The sequence below is a fragment of the Heterodontus francisci genome, chromosome 9 (genome assembly GCF_036365525.1).
Source record: "Heterodontus francisci isolate sHetFra1 chromosome 9, sHetFra1.hap1, whole genome shotgun sequence".
Lineage (NCBI taxonomy): Eukaryota > Metazoa > Chordata > Chondrichthyes > Heterodontiformes > Heterodontidae > Heterodontus > Heterodontus francisci.
The window spans coordinates 17166029-17183903 of NC_090379.1; the positions used below are offsets into that span (position 1 = coordinate 17166029).

The 17875-nt window shown below is 43.7% G+C and overlaps 1 protein-coding gene across 1 annotated transcript in view; it reads right to left on the reverse strand.

The window, feature by feature from the left end:
* The window catches only part of LOC137373311 (neurexin-3-like), an 883651-nt gene that overhangs the window by 833147 nt on the left and 32629 nt on the right, over positions 1-17875 (reverse strand). The gene's annotated exons all lie outside the window — the stretch shown is intronic.

Sequence of the window (17875 nt, forward strand, 5' to 3'; positions counted from 1 at the left end):
AAAGCCTATAGCAGGACAAAATAGCACTATACTTCCACTCATATTTAATTCTTTAAGCTAAAATATACATGTTATACTGAATACAATATCAAGCAAAAACACCCTAATCATTGGTTTGCTTGTAGAAAAATGTCTAGGCTTCTCAAAAAATGTAAAATGAGGTTTTAATTTTTTACGCTAAAAGAGACTAAGCAATCTGACAGTTTTGCAAATTAAAAATTGCACCTGTCATGGGTTGAGAATTTTTTGGGTAGGCCTTTTACTTTGAGGACTCATCCCCGTGACCCCGATTCACGCTTCTTAATGTAGGTGGAACTGCTCTAAGCAATTTGGGGATATAAAGTAAATGAAAAAAAAGATGTAATCAAAAACTGAAAAGCAAAGAAAATGAATAGGAAGCAGGGATTTAAATATAACATTCAAGTATGATTAAAAGGAGTTGTTAAAATTTTAAAAAGCATTGAGAAAACAATGCTTAAAAACATTAGCAAAACTTATCTGATTACTCAAGCAAATTAGGCATTCTGAAGAACATTTTGAACATTAAAGTAGTACTCCATATCAAGTCTTCAATGTTCATATTTTTGAACAGTCTACTACTAAATAGATTCATGACATATTAATCACAAGGCAGCTGGTTTGTCAATCTTTGTAGAGCTTCCAAGGCAGGTGTTGAGAGGTTACAATTTGTTGCTTTATCACCATTACCTTTTACTCCGAGCCATCCTACAGAAAGCAGTGAGCAGTATGGGCTTCAAGGTGAACTGGCAAAATGGCTTGATGACTAATTATTCAAATGATTAGAAAACCACGTGCATGCACGTCCTGATTTCCACTACATGGCCCCAGCAGATGAGCTTCATCACGGAAAGTTGGAAAATCACCCCTGTAAAATACACTCTCTCGTACTACTCTATTGCTTCCTTTGTCAAGGTAAAACTAAACAGTTTTCTCTTGAATTTGCTGAGATTGTAAGTAAGGAGGTAATTTTCAAATTCACCGCTAGAGGTTACTCGATGGAGCAAATTACCCACCCATCATAGAACCAGCTTAATTTTAACATGTCCAGCTCTTTGAAGGTGGCAGGACAAGCTAGTAAAGCTGTTGAAAAAGCATATGGAATCCTTAGATTTACACGGGCATGGAGTACAAAAGCAAGGTGGTTAGTTTTTTTTATTCAATTGGGGGATGTGGGCGTCGCAGGCTAGGCCTGCATTTGTTGCCCACCCTAACTGCCCTTGAGAAGGTGGTGGTGAGCTGCCTTCTTGAACTGCTGCAGTCCTTGGGAGGGTAGGTACACCCAAAGTGATGTTAGGAAGGGAGTTCCAGGATTTTGACCCAGCAACAGTTAAGGAACAGAGATATAGTTCTAAGTCAGGATAGTGTGTGGCTTGGAGGGGGACTTGCAGTTGGTGGTGTTCCCATGCATCTGCTGCCCTTGTCCTTCCAGGTGGTAGAGGTTGCAGGTTTGGAAGATACTGTTGAAAGAGCCTCGGTGAGTTGCTGCAGTGCATCTTGTAGATGGTGCAAACTGCTGCCACTGTGCGTCAGCGGTGGAGGGAGTGAATGTTGAAGGAGGATGGAGTGCAAATCAAGCGGGCTGCTTTGCCTTGGATGGTGTCGAGCTTCTTTAGTGTTGTTGGAGCTGCACCCATCCAGGCAAGTGAGAGTATTCCATTACACTCCTGACTTGTGCCTTGTAGACGATGGACAGGCATTGGGGAGACAGGTGGTGAGTTACTCACTGCAGAACTCCTAGCCTCTGACATGCTCTTGTAGCCACAGCATTTATGCGGCTGGTCCAGTTCAGTTTCTGGTCAATGGTGACCACCAGGATGTTGATAGTGGGGGAATTCAGCGATGGTAATGCCATTGAACATCAAGGGGAGATAGTTAGATTCCCTTGTTGGAGATGGTCATTGCCTGGCACTTAAGTGGCAAGCAACATTCCCACCACACATCAGCCCAAACTTGGATGCTGGCCAGGTCTTGCTGCACATGGACATGGGCTGCTTCAGTATCTGAGGAGTCACGAATGGTGCTGAACATTGTGCAACCGTCAGATAACATCCCCCTTCTGACCCCATGATGGAGGAAAGGTCACAATGTAGCAGCTGAAGATGGTTGGGCCTAGGACATTACCCTGAAGAACTCCTGCAGTGATGTCCTGGGATGGAGATGATTGACCTCCAACAACCACAACCATCCTCCTTTGTGTTCGCTATGACTCCAGTCAGTGGAGAGTTTTCCCCTGGATTCCCATTGACTTCAGCTTTGCTAGGGCTCCTTGATGCCATACTCTGTCAAATGCTGCTTTGATGTCAAGGGCAGCCATTCTCACCACACCTCACCTCTGGAGTTCAGCTCTTTTGTTCATGTTTGGACCAAGGCTGTAATGAGGTCAGGAGTTGAACGGTCCTGGCGGAACCCAAACCGAGTGTCAGTGAATCGGTTATTGCTGCGCAAGAGTTGCTTGATAGCACTGTCGACGACCCCTTCCATCACTTTACTGATGATCGGGAGTAAACTGATAGGGCGGTAATTGGCCGGGTTGGATTTGTCCTGCTCTTTGTGCACAGGACATACCTGGGCAATTTTCCACATTGCTTGGTAGATGCCAGTGTTGTAGCTATACTGGAACAGCTTGGCTTGGGGTGCAGCAAGTTCTGGAGTAAATGTGTGCAAAGGAAACCCGACCCCAGTCCAAATGCCGAACCTGGGAACCCAACATGACCCGGCCCGAACCAGACGTGTCGTCAGATCCTGTTGGGGTCAGGTAGCAGGCCTTTACATCAGCACATGGATAAAGGCCTGCTACCCAACCTGACCCCGATGGGGTAGCAAGGATAGACCAGGTAATTACAGGCCGGTGAGTCTAACATCAGTGGCTGGGAAATTATTGGAAAAAATTCTGAGGGACAGGATTAATCTCCATTTGGAGAGGCAGGAATAATCAGGGATAGTCAGCATGGCTTTGTCAGGGGGAGATTGTGTCTAACTAACTTGATCGAATTTTTCGAGGGGTGACCAGATGTGTAGATGAGGGTAAAGCAGTTGATGTAGTCTACATGGACTTCAGTGAGGCTTTTGATAAGGTCCCGCATGGGAGATTGGTTAAGAAGGTAAGAGCTCATGGGATCCAGGGCAATTTGGCAAACTGGATTCAAAATTGGCTTGGTGGCAGGAAACAGAGGTCAAGGGTTGTTTTTGACCAGTAGTGTACTACAGGGATCGGTGCCAGGACCCTTGCTGTTCATAGTGTACATTAATGATTTAGACATGAATATAGGAGGTATGATAAGTAAGTTCGCAGATGACACGAAAATTGGTGGTGTCGTGAGGAGGAAAACCTTAGATTACAGGATGACACAGATGGACTGGTAAGATGGGCAGAGCAGTGGCAAATGGAATTTAATCCTGAGAAGTGTGAGGTGACGCATTTTGGGAAGACTAACAAGGCAAGGGAATACACAATGGATGGTAGGACCCTAGGAAATACAGAGTGTCACAGGGACCTTGGTGTACTTGTCCACAGATCACTGAAGGCAGCAGCACAGGTAGATAAGGTGTTTAGAAGGAATATGGGAATACCTGCCTTTATTAGCCAAGGCATAGAATATAAAAGCAGGGAGGTTATGATGGAGCTGTATAAAATGCTAGTTAGGCCACAGCTGGAGTACTGTGTACAGTTCTGGTCACCACACGATAGGAAGGATGTGATTGCACTGGAGAGGGTGCAGAGGAGATTCACCAGGATGTTGCCTGGGCTGGTGCATTTCAGCTATGAAGAGAGATTAAAAAGGCTAGGGTTGTTTTCCTTAGAACAGAGAAGGATGAGGGGGGCATGATTATGAGGGGCATTAATAGGATAGATAGGAAGAGACTTTTTCCCTTAGCAGTGGGGTCAATAACCAGGGGGCGTAGATTTAAGTTAAGGGGCAGGAGGTTTAGAGGGGATTTGAGGAAAACAATTTTCACCCAGAGGATGGTTGGAATCTGGAATACACTGCCTGAAGAGGTGGTGGAGGCAGGAACCCTCACAACATTTAAGTAGTATTTAGATGAGCACTTGAAACGCCATCGCATACAAGGCTGCGGGCCAAGTGCTGGAAAATGGAACTAGAATAGTTAGGTGCTTGATGGCTAGCACAGACACGATGGGCCGAAGGGCCTGTTTCATGTGCTGTATGACTATGACTTGTGTCAGGTTCGGGCCAGGTTGGTTCGTACTTCCGGGACCGGCATTTGGGCTCGGTTGGGTTTCCTTTGCACACCTTTATTCTGGAGCACAGGGCTTCAGTACTACTGCCAGAATGTTGTCAGGGCCCATTGCCTTTGCAGTATGCATGCCTTCAGCCGTTTCTTGATATCACATGGAGGGAATCGGATTGGCTAAAGACTGGCGATGGGGACCTCAGGAGCAGGCCGAGATGGATCATCCACTCGACACTTCTGGCCGAAGATTGTTGCAAATTCTTCAGCCTGGTCATTTGCACTGATGTGCTGGGCTCCCCCATCATTGAGAATAGGGTTATTTGTGGAGCCACCTCCTCCTCTCAGTTGTTTAATTGTACACCACCATTCACAACTTGATGTGGCAGGACTGCAGAGGTTAGATTTGATCTGTTGGTTATGGGATCGCTTAGCCCTGTACATTGCATGCTGTTTCCGCTGTTTGGTATGCAAGTAGTCCTGTGTTGCAGCTTCACCAGGTTGACACCTCATTTTTAGGTATGCCTGGTGCTACATGTAAATGGCAGAACCCTTAGGAGTATTGACAGGCAGAGAGATCTGGGTGTACAGGTCCACAGGTCGCTGAAAGTGGCAACGCAGGTGGATAAGGCATTCGGCATGTTTGCCTTCATCGGTCGGGGCATAGAGTATACAAATTGGCAAGTCATGTTGCAGCTGTACAGAACCTTAGTTAGGCCACACTTAGAATATTGCGTGCAATTCTGGTCGCCACAATACCAGAAGGACGTGGAGGCTTTGGAGAGGGTACAGAGGAGGTTTACCAGGATGTTGCCTGGTCTGGAGGGCATTAGCTACGAAGAGAGGTTGGATAAACTCGGATTGTTTTCACTGGAACGACGGAGGTGGAGGGGCGACATGATAGAGGTTTACAAAGTTATGAGCGGCATGGACAGAGTGGATAGTCAGAAGCTTTTTCCCAGGGTGGAAGAGTCAGTTACTAGGGGACATAGGTTTAAGGTGCGAGGGGCAAAGTTTAGAGGGGATGTGCGAGGCAAGTTTTTTTTTTTTTTTTTTACACAGAGGGTGGTGAGTGCCTGGAACTTGCTGCCAGGGGAGGTGGCGGAAGCAGATACGATAGCAACGTTTAAGAGACATCTTGACAAATATATGAATAGGAAGGGAATAGACGGATATGGGCCCCGGAAGTGCAGAAGGTGTTAGTTTCGGCAGGCATCAAGATCGGCGCAGGCTTGGAGGGCCGAATGACCTGTTCCTGTGCTGTACTGTTCTTTGCTCCTGCATTCTTCATTGAACTGGGGTTGATCCCCCGGCAGAACGGTAATGGTAGAATGGGGGATATGCTGGGCCATGAGGTTACAGATTGTGCTTGAATACAATTCTGCTGCTGCTGATAGCCCACAGTGCCTTATGGATGCCCACTTTTGAGTTGCTAGATCTGTTCGAAATCTATCCCATTTGGCACTGTGGTAGTGGCACACAACACTATGGTGGGTACCCTCCATGTGGTGGTCACTCCTACTAACACGGTCATGGACAGATATGTCTGCAACAGGTAAATTGGTGAGGACGACGTCAAGTAGGTTTTCCCCTTGTTTCCCTCACAGCACAAGCAGCAGACCCAGTTTAGCAGTTATGTCCTTTAGGACTATGCCAGCAGTGGTGCTACCAAGCTACTCTTGGTGATGGTCATTGAAGTCCCCCACCCACATTACTTTTTGTGCCCTTGCCACCCTCATTGCTTCTGCCAACAGGTGTTCAACATGAAGAAGCACGGATTCATCAGCTGAGGTGGCGGGGAGGAGGGGTTGGAGGGTTTGTTGCCTATGTTTGACCTGATGCCATGAGACTTCATGGGGTCCAGAGTCAATGTTGAGGGCAACTCCTTCCCGACTGTATACCACTGTTCCGCCACCTCTGGTGGGCCAGGACATATCCAGGAATGGTGATGTCTGGGACATTGTCTGCAAGGTACAATTCCGTGAATAGGCTGTTGCTTGACTAGTCTGTGGGACAGCTCTCCCAACTTTGGCACAAGCCCCCAGATGTTAGTAAGGACACTGCAGGGTCAATAGGGCTAGGATTAAAAATTCATTCGTGAGATGTGGGCGTCGCTGTCTAGGTGTATGTATTGCCCATCACTAATTGCCCTTGAGAAGTGGTGGGGAGCTACCTTCTTGAAACGTTGAAGTCCATGTGAAGTAGGTACACCTACAGTACTGTTAGGAAGGGAGTTGCAGGATTTTGACCCATCGAGAGTGAAGGAACGGCAATATAGCTCCAAGTCAGGATGACATGTGACTTGGAGTGGAACTTGCAGGTGGTAGTGTTCTCATGCATTTGCTGCCCTTGTCCTTCTAGTTGAGGCTTCTAGTAGAGAGCCCCTTTGTTGTTTTTGGTGCCTAGGTCGATGGCGGTGGTCCATCTGGTTTCATTCGTTTTCTTCGGCATTGTAGCAGTTTAATACAACTGAGTGGCTTGCTGGGCCATTTCAATCAATCACATGGTTATGGGTCTGGAGTCACATGTAGCATGTATGCCAAACCAGACCAGGACAGATGTCCTTCCCTAAAGGACATGAGTCAACCAGATGGGTTTTTTCAACAATCAACAATGGTTTCACGATCACCACTAGACTAGCTTTTAATTCCAGATTTATTAATGGAGTTTAAATTCCACCATCTGCTGTGGTGGGATTCGAACCCATGTCCCCAGAGCATTAGCCTGGGGCTCTGGATTACTCGTCCAGCTGCCTCCCCCAAAGGTAAACCTTTATAAATTGCTGGTTAGGCCTCAGCTAGAGTATAGTGATCAATTCTGAGTACCATACTTTAGGATGTCAAGGCCTTGGAGAAGGTGCAGAGGAATTTACTAGAATGGTACCAGGGATGAGGGGCTTTGGTTAGGTGGAGAGATTAAAGCACCTAGGTTTGTTCTCCTTGGAGCAGAGAAGATTAAGAGGAGATTTAATAGAAATTCATACTTATAAGGGCTTTTGATTGAATAGATGAGAAATTGTTTCCGCTGGCAAGATTGTCAGTAACCAGAGAACACAGATGTAAGATAATTGACAAAAATCCATGGGGGAAAAAGGAGATTTTTATTTATGCAGCAAGTTGTTGTGATCTCAAATGCTCTGCCTGAAAGTGCAGTGGAAGTAGATTCAGTAGTAAGTTTCAAAAGGGAATTGGATATATACTTGGAAAGGAAAAAATTGCAGGGCTGTGGGGAAGCAGTAGGGGAGTGGGACTAAGTGGCTAGCTCTTTCAAAGATCTGGCACAGGCATGATGCAATGAAAAGCATCCATTTGTGGTGTAGGATTTTTATGATTCCATGATTCTTTTCATTAAATCATTGGGGTGAAATTTGGGGGGTGTTCCACAACAGGTGGATGATCCACTCTGCCAGTTTACCACTCGTGCAATGAAAGTGAAAATTAGCCCCAATCTGTCTTGAATGTCTTTTTGGACAGTCCATTCCATATTTTCACCACCCTGTGCGTGAAATAGCCAAACCTGAACGGTGTTCACCTTCCCTCCTCTGAGTTTGAGCTGATGCCCCTAGTTACTGAGTTAGCAGTTTTGCCTAGCATCTTAAGGTTCAATTCATCCATAATCCCTCAGTATTTTAAAATCTTGAGAAGGGCTGCCCCGAAATGACCTTTCTCCAGCGAAAGCATTCCATTTTCCTGGTCTCTCCTCATAGTTCCAGATCCTCCTTTCATTCTGTCTAAACATACCCAGTTTCCCTTTTATCTCCTAGTCCCTCAAGTACCAACATCTCCGTTTAATTGACCTTCCTCGTATTCAATGTTCCTATTGTGCTAAGGCATCCTAGACTACAGCTAGAGCTGAACCAGTGCCCTAAACATACTCATTTACTTTCTTTAATGCTACTGCTGATGGTTTCAACATGCTATACACCAGGATTCTTGATCCCTCTTTTGAGTTGCATTCACTGTTCGCCTATTTCCACTGCCGATTCTCCTTTCCCAGTTTCTCCACTTTGTCATCCCAATCTATCCAGATACTTCTTTATATGCTGCACTTGTACTCTTATTTATGGCACCTCTCTTCTCCCTCGCCCCCATCCTCAACACCTTTCTTTTCGTCACCACTTCCAAATCAAGCCAGCACCAATGAGACACTTTCCTCTACACTGATGAATTCCAGGCATAACTATTTTTATTCCCTCCCTTACTGAGCCAATTTCTGATGCACTCCGAAAGCTTTATGATCAGTTCCCAAAAAAAATATCAACTTTACACCTCGAAATGACAGTGTCACATGTTCAGAAACACAGGAAACAGTCATACCCAGTAGGGTCCAGAGAGTGGATAGGCAGAAGAGACATTTGAGTGATTCCAAGAATCTAAGCTTATTGAGAGGTGCAGATGATGTGAAACCACACTATTGGCTGTAAAAGTAATTTTCATCTGAAACCAGCACTGAGATTACAGCCCTGAAATCATTTCAAGGAATAGATACTGTGAAATTAACAGTGAAAATATGGATCATTTTATTTAGTTCCAGGGCCATTGGCATGTTCTCCTGACTCTCTTGCAAACAGTAAGTGCTGCTGTTGACAAGCAATACAATGTGCAAGGCTGATCCACAATGATGTTAACCTTTAAGGATCAAAGATTGCAATACAATCAAGTGTTTAATCAGGAAACCTTCAACAGTTTACTACTGAAAAATAAGATGTCCAGAACAATTTAAATATATATATTTAAATTGAGGTTGTTGGTGTCAATTCAAATGCAAATGACAATTGATTGAGGCCCTTGTACAATATTCAATGAATCTCAAACTGAGTGCAGCAGATGCGAAGTGCAGGAATGCACTAAAAACTGACTGCAATATTAAAAACAGAAGATCTGATTAGTTTTGAATTTGTTTTAAGTCACTTTGATTTAAAGAAAAATCCTTTTAAATCTACAAAAACTGATTAGTGTGAACTAATGTTCCCTAGTGTAATCTGTAAATACATCTGGCAAGATGCATGCCAAGGCATCTGTCAGCTAGGAATGAGTTCACCTAAATTTTTAAGCATACCCTCCTCCCATTAAAATTAAATGAATACCCTAACATTAACCTACTGCCAAAAGGTGGGGCTTTTCTGCAAAGTCCAACCTCCTTACCAGTAACGCAAGTTAACCCTGTGAAAAAATCAATCTCTCGATTTGAATTAACTGGAGTCATCAGGATACCAAGTGCATCACTTCTCAAAATGGTGAATTTCTGACTCACCATTCAGCCCATCAAGTCACATTGTAATTTTCTTTCTACTCTACCTTCTCGTCTCACTCAAATAAAAGAAAAAATGTTTGTGGCCCTTTTGTGGAGTGTCTACCAGTGGCCCCTTTAAGGACCGTTGGTTAGGTAGCATGCCACCAAGTACAGACAGCACAGCATAGGAACATTATTTATATGTTTCAACAGGCTCCAGCTTAAAACAAGCAGTTTTCCCATTTGCAACCCATGCCCGTCACTTTTCAGGTGAGAAATGGGTGAGCAGCAATTGAAAATTGCAGTAGTTTTCCCACTGCCATCCGATTGAGATCAGCTAATCGTCACACAGACCAGAATTTTAAAATGCAAGATCACAGAATCATAGAATAGTACAGCACAGAAGGATTAGTTCAATCCATCAGGTTTGTGCCAGCTTGTTCAAAGAGCAATCCAGTTAATCCCACTCCCCTGCTCTTTCCCCATATCCCTGCAATTTTGCTCCTTCAAGATTTATCCAATTTGCTTTTGAAGGCTACAAACGAACCTGTATTCATCATCCTTTTCAGGCAGTGCATTCCATATCCTAACTACGCGAGTTAAAAAGCTTTTCCTCCTGTCGCCTCTGGTTCTTTTGCCAATCACCTTAAAACCTTTGGTTGAAGATCCTTCAGCCATTGGAAACAGTTTCTCTTTATTTACACTATCTAAACCCTTCATGATTTTAAAAGCCGTTTATCAAATTTCTTCTTAGTCTTTACTGCTCCTGGAGAACCTCTGCTTCTCCAGTCTGCCCACGTAATTGAAATCTCTCATCCCTGGAACCATTCTAGTAAATCCCTTCTGCACCCTCTCCAAAGCCTTCACATCCTTCCTAAAGTGTGGTGCCAAGAATTGGATTTAATACTATAGTCATGGAGAGGGACAGGAGCAGACGGGATGGGAAAATATTTAATTGGGGGAGGGGGAATTACAATGCTATTAGGCACGAACTGGGGAGCATAAATAGGGAACAGATGTTCTCAGGGAAATGCACGACAGAAATGTGGAGGTTGTTTAGGGAGCACTTGCTGCGACTGCTGGATAGGTTTGTCCCGATGAGGCAGGGAAGGGATGGTAGGATGAAGGAACCTTGGATGACAAGAGATGTGGAACAGCTAGTCAAGAGGAAGAAGGAAGCTTACTTAAGGTTGAGGAAGCAAGGATCAGACAGGGCTCTAGAGGGTTTCAAGGTAGCCAGGAATGAACTGAAGAATGGACTTAGGAGAGCTAGAAGGGGACATGAAAAAGTCTTGGCGGGTAGGATTAAGGAAAATCCCAAGGCGTTCTACATTTATGTGAGGAACAAGAGGATGGCCAGAGTGAGGGTAGGGCCGATCAGGGATAGTGGAGGGAGCTTGTGCCTGGAGTCGGAGGAGGTAGGGGAGGTCCTAAATGAATACTTTGCTTCAGTATTCACTAGTGAGAGGGACCTGGTCGTTTGTGAGGACAGCGTGGAACAGGCTGATATGCTCCAACAGGTTGAGGTTAAGAGGGAGGATGTGCTGGAAATTTTGAAAGACATGAGGACAGATAAGTCCCCGGGGCCAGACGGGATATACCCAAGGATATTACGGGAAGCAAGGGAAGAGATTGCTGCGCCTTTGCCGATGATCTTTGCGTCCTCACTGTCCACTGGAGTAGTACCGGATGATTGGAGGGTGGCAAATGTTGTTCCCTTGTTCAAGAAAGGGGATAGGGATAACCCTGGGAATTATAGACCAGTCAGTCTTACGTCGGTAGTGGGCAAATTATTGGAGAGGATTCTGAGAGACAGGATTTATGATTATTTGGAAAAGCATGGTTTGATTAGAGACAGTCAGCATGGCTTTGTGAGGGGCAGGTCATGCCTCACAAGCCTTATTGAATTCTTTGAAGATGTGACAAAACACATTGATGAAGGAAGAGCAGTGGATGTGGTGTATATGGATTTTAGCAAGGCGTTTGATAAGGTTCCCCATGGTAGGCTAATTCAGAAAGTGAGGGGGCATGGGATACAGGGGAAGTTGGCTGTCTGGATACAAAATTGGCTGGCCCATAGAAGACAGAGGGTGGGAGTAGATGGAAAGTATTCAGCATGGAGCTCGGTGACCAGTGGTGTTCCACAAGGATCTGTTCTGGGACCTCTGCTCTTTGTAATTTTTATAAATGACTTGGATAAGGAAGTGGAAGGCTGGGTTAGCAAGTTTGCCGATGACACGAAGGTTGCTGGAGTTGTGGATAGTGTGGAAGGCTGTTGTAGGTTGCAACGGGACATTGACAGGATGCACAGCTGGGCTGAGAAGTGGCAGATGGAGTTCAACCTGGAAAAGTGTGAAGTGATTCATTTTGGAAGGTCGAATTTGAATGCGGAATACAGGCTTAAAGACAGGATTCTTGGCAGTGTGGAGGAACAGAGGGATCTTGGGGTCCATGTCCATAGATCGCTCAAAGTTGCCACCCAAGTTGATAGGGTTGTTAAGAAGGCGTATGGTGTGTTGGCTTTCATTAACAGGGGGATTGAGTTTAAGAGCCACGAGGTTATGCTGCAGCTCTATAAGGCCCTGGTTCGACCACACTTGGAATATTGTGTTCAGTTCTGGTCGCCTCATTATAGGAAGGATGTGGAAGCTTTAGAGAGGGTGCAGAGGAGATTTACCAGGATGCTGCCTGGACTGGAGGGCATGTCCTATGAAGAAAGACTGAGGGAGCTAGGGCTTTTCTCATTGGAGCGAAGAAGGATGAGAGGTGACTTGATAGAGGGGTACAAGATGATGAGAGGCATAGATAGAGTGGATAGCCAGAGACTTTTTCCCAGGGTGGAAAGGGCTATCACCAGGGGGCATAATTTTAAGGTGATTGGAGGAAGGTTTCGGGGAGATGACAGAGGTAGGTTCTTTACACAGAATGGTGGGTGCGTGGAATGCACTGCCAGCATTGGTAGTAGAAGCAGATACATTAGGGGCATTTATGCGACTCTTGGATAGGTACATGGATGATAGTAGAATGAAGGGTCGGTAGTTAGTTTGATCTTAGAGTAGGTTAAAGGTTCGGCACAATATCGTGGGCCGAAGGGCCTGTACTGTGCTGTACTGTTCTATGTTCTATGTACCAGCTTGGGCCAAACTAGTACATTTATATAGGTTCAGGAGAACTTCCTTGCTTATGTATTCTATGCCTGTCCTTATAAATCCCAGGATCCCATATGCTTTATTAACTAATACAAAAGCAAAATTCTGTGGATGCTGGAAATCTGAAATAAAAACAGAAAACACTGGAAATACTCAGCAGGTCAGGCGCCATCTGTTCAGAGAGGAAAACCGTTGAAGTTTCAAGTCGTGAACCTTTCATTGGAACTGATGAAAGGTCCCTGACCTGAAACATTGGGCTGGATTTTATCCAGCCCTTGGAGAAGAGCTTGGAGATGCAGGTCACACAAAATGGCACGGGGTGGCACTGGGAACAACGTTGTCCAGCCCTATGCCATTTTGTCCGCTGCAGGAAGTCCGCTGGGAGGCCAATTAAGCCACTTAAGTAGCTCACCACATAAGGGCCACCTCCCGTCTCTGCTAGCATTTAGCTAGGAGGTACCCGCCTAATGAGCTTGGGGGTGGGGGTCGCTCTTCTTGGGGGCAATCCATGAAAAACAGAGGGGGACCCCCCCCCCAGTAATGGCAACCCCCACAGCAAGACCAATCCCCCGCCCTCACCAACCACCCCTCCACCCCCTCGCCGGGGCCTTCCTGACTGGCCACAGCGACCCCGACCCACCTAGTGGGGGTCTCTTCCCTCCTTGCTGCTCTAGGCCTCCTACAGTACCAGCAGTGGCCAAAGCTCCTGGTGGCATGAATTGACCAGCAGCTCTAAGGGTAGGATTTAGTCCCTTAAAAGGGACAGCATCCCCGACGGCAGGCAGTTAAATGCCTGCAAGCTGTGGAATTTGACTGGGGGTCCACTGGATGGCTCAGGCGGTGTCGCCACCACCCCCCCCCCCCCAAACCGGCCTTCCAGCCCCATTGGATGGTTCACCTTCACTGATACGAAACTCTCTCCACAGATGCTGCCTAATGTGAATATTTCCAACATTTTGTTTTTATTCTCTTTATTAACTACTTTGTTAACCAGTCCTGCCACCTTCAAAAGATTTGTGCAAAAATACCCCCAGGTGTTCCTGCAACCCCTTAAAAATGGTAACATTTAGCTTGGGTATTGTCTCTCATCATTCATCCTGCTAAATGGGACTAACTGGATTGTTCTGTGAAGATGAGGATTTTGTGTTTAAGCAATCTGTCTGGCAGCACCACAACAAGAAGAGTCAGAAAGGAATGAGGGGGAAAATGAGCACATGACATTGGCAGGAATTTGTTTAAATTTGAGTTCCAAATTTTAGCTTCCTAAATACAATACAGTCCTTTCCATTATGGGCAGCTGTAAACTGAATGCTCGTGCCCTGTATTGATAAAATTTGGAAACTAAGACACATGTTAAAATTTTGGTTTAGCCAGGACTGGCTGCTCTTATATAGTCTACAACCCTTGGGCTGTATTGAGCAAAACATGGTCTGCAGTTCAGGATTGCTATTTCATTTCAAGCAGCTTCCACAGAACAGTCCTGAGTCAACGCAAATAGGATAAGAGCAGACATGATAGCTTAATACTGTTGGCTCCATTTAAAAGAGTAAATAAGGTGGTGCCCTATGCTACCAAAACTAAACTAATCTCATTACTAGGATTTTACCATCTTGCTACGACTGTATAAGAGCATCATCATTCCTATCATGCAAATTTTCAATTTCTTGACCACTTTTCTCAACTCAAACTCATCCCAGTATTCTTGTCAGTTGAAAGTGTATTCCCTTTTAAACAGGCTCCAGTATCAACAAAAGTACTATTAGTGAATTGCTTAGTATGCTTTCATTGGAAGAAGTCTGGACTTTAGGATTGAATATGCTTTCTTTCAACACAGTTAGCACCGCAGCCTCACAGCTCCAGCGACCAGGGCTCAGTTCTGGGTACTGCCTGTGCGGAGTTTGCAAGTTCTCCCTGTGACTGTGTGGGTTTCCGTCGGTTGCTCCGGTTTCCTCCCACAGCCAAAGACTTGCAGGTTGATGGGGGCAATTTATAATGGCCAATTTACCTAGTATAGGTAGGTGGTAGGAGAATTGAGGGGATGTGGTAGGAATATGGGATTAATGTAGGATTAGTATAAATGGGTGGTTGATGGTCGGCACAGACTCGCTGGGTCGAAGGGCCTGTTTCAGTGCTGTAGCTCTAAATAAAAATAAATAAATAAATATGCCTCTCCTGGAGCAGGACAGTGAATTACTCACCCATTTTTTGTCTCAATTGTGACCAAAATTCAGAAATATTTACCTCAGTGATTTGTCAGTTTGCAGCCCTAACACAGAGTGAGATATAACTATTTGAAGATGACAACTGAAAATCTCATTTGGTGTCATTCTGATCTTTATTTCCTCCGGTAAGTCAACCCCTGAAAAACCTGAGGATCCAGATAGCATGAACAGCCCATGGTTACCTATTCATCTGTCGTGTTGGAACCATCAATGCCCAAGTGAGCAGCCATGGGATGGGAATGACATTAGAGAACCAAAGTAGATTAGAATAAAATGTCATGGGTCAAAAAAAAAAAAATCATAGCATGAATGGACTCTGTCGTACATTTGAAAATCAAAGAATTTTTTTTTGCGTATCTGTTTTACAATTTGGCTCATGAACTCGGCTTGATATTTTCCAAATATGTAGATTTAAACACTATTTATCAACATCGATTAAAAATATAATAGCTAATTAACAATGACAAAGTCCATCAGTGAATTTTTAGCAGCACCAGGGAGACAGTTTTTAAAAATCAGGGTGCCTCTTTTATGATATTCCCAGAAGCTACCAGTGAACTTTTTAAAATTAAAATTTAACAAAAGTGCCCTAAAAAGTACAAGAAAATCAGCCCCACATATTCTCTGCACTTTTAGCAAGGATTTGCAATCAGTTTCAGCATAGATGTGTTGAAAACCCAATTGATGTTTAGTCCCTCAAGAAACAAAACTGATCTGGTGTTGCCTGAATGGTACATGACAGTCAGAGATCCTGGTTCTTCAGGATATACTGAACATGATGAACTCTGTAAATGCTGAAATGGAATTCTTTGTGAACGCTAACAAATGTGAATAGATCAATCCCTGAAAGCAATTCAGAAGCACAAACTGTTAAAACAATTTATCGGAAGCCTCCTGGATAACAACTTCTAAATATTGATCAACTATAAGTACGTGTTTAAAGCTTCCAAATTATCTGTAGTCATTAGTATCACTGTACATCAATATACAGTAGGCATTCCTGAAAGTGGATCCTCACCCAGATACGTACTTAGCTATAAAATGTAAATCTGATATCATCTTCAAAAATATTAACACTGACTCCATTAAACACATATTACAGTATAGATTTTACTCATAACTTTTAGCTGCAATAAAAGCAGTCTGTATTCTCAAGACTTTTTAACTCAACACTTATGATTGAAGGGAAAAAAAATGTGCTGAAAGGAAGGTTTCATGAAATGGTTTCATTCATTTAAGTAAGATGCAGAAAGTTTCATTCAGAAACTATTATGTTCTTTTTCTGGCAGCTGTCCTTTGAAATGTAATTGTCTGCAATGAAGATTATCTGGGAAACCACACAAGCTTAGCTATTAAGCCTACTGTTCCTAATCTTTACCAATTCTACTATTTTTCAATGATGAACTTTCTTTTCTGGTAATATTTTACCCTTCAGAAAAAAATAAATTTTCCTCACCAACCACTGCTCTCTCGCATTTGCTTATTTACTGAGCAATAGAAGTATTCAGGATGTGTGCAATAACAGATGGGTGTATGTAAATCTCATTATTTATGGAAAATAATCAATATTTGTAATGCATATTGAAAAGATTAATATTAGTTAGCCTCTCTTCCAAACAAGTCCCTTTTTAAAATGTGATCTCACCACTGTTTAAGAATTTTCAGATATCACACTTCTGATCACCTTTGATTCTTCCATTGCAAGAATCTCTTGTAGTTCATCAATGCCCGGTGCATCACACAAGAGCTGTGACTCACTGTGAAGCTCCAACATGTCGTCTGCAGCCAGCTGCTGGGACAGGAGCAGCGTTGGTGCGTGCATCAGTTGTTGCATGACGGTTTTTCCATCCAATTTCCGCTCCTTTGGAGAAAATGCTTCAACCCCATAAGGTATCTCCCCCAATGGCTCTGATGAGGATTGGTAATTCACCATGTGGTGAGACAGAAGCACAAACCTGAGTCACACCACTCCAGGGTGAAATGGATCAGCACACTAACCTATGCTATGGGATAGCCCGATGGTTATTTTTCATTATATATTAGGAGGTCCAATTTTTTTTCTAATTAAGTAAAATCTAGTAGAATTGTTTTGCACAGAGATTACCACATGAAGTTTCATTGTAGCAAATAGATACGCATTATAAAAACCTATGAGAAAACTAGATATAAAACTTGAGGAATACACACTGTTACAACTTTTAAAAATTCTGCTGATCCGCTTTTGAAGAGGAGACACATGCCAACAACACAAAATGTCGGAAGCAACACCATTTTCTGAGATTCATAAAGCATGAAACACCATGAGAAGCCTACTAGCTATGCATGTTTTTCCACACGATACCAAACGTATATACAGAGACACATTCTAACGGCAGTCGATGAAGCAATGTTCATGTCCAATCTTGCCAGGTGAGAGCTATATTATGGAATGATGCAGCTCGGTTAGAATTGAACAAATATGAAGAACATTCACACACTATAAACATTAAAATTCTCTTGTCTTTTGCACATTCATTTTCCAATAAATTGAAAAATATACAATATTCCAATTTTACACTGATATACAGTCGTTAAATATGAACATAGCTTAAATCAATCTGCTTAAATAGAACAACTGGTTTAGATTTATATTCACATGAACACTATTCTAAAATGCTTAAATACCTGAAGCAGCATGGATATTTTAAAGTGAATGATTGAATAAATAAAACTTGCAAAAGAAAATTAATTCTATCCTTCTGCTACTTTAAACATCAATTCCACTTACATATTGCTGGATGGATTTGAAAATGATAGAAACATTTAAACTTGTCAGGTCACTGAATCAGGAGTGAAATTTATGTTTTCTTGCCAATCTTCTTCCTTCCCCAGGTTCTGTGGGTGCTAAAAGCCCTCTGGTACTTCAGCCCAAGTGGCCATTATTCACCTTTGAGCTTTGAATTGTGAATATTGCCAGAGAACACAAGAACAAAAGAACATAACCTCCTGTTCACCAATGGGACAAAGGCACATGGTTGCTATTAAGCAATCGAGGGTGGGGCCCAGAGGTAACTTTTACTT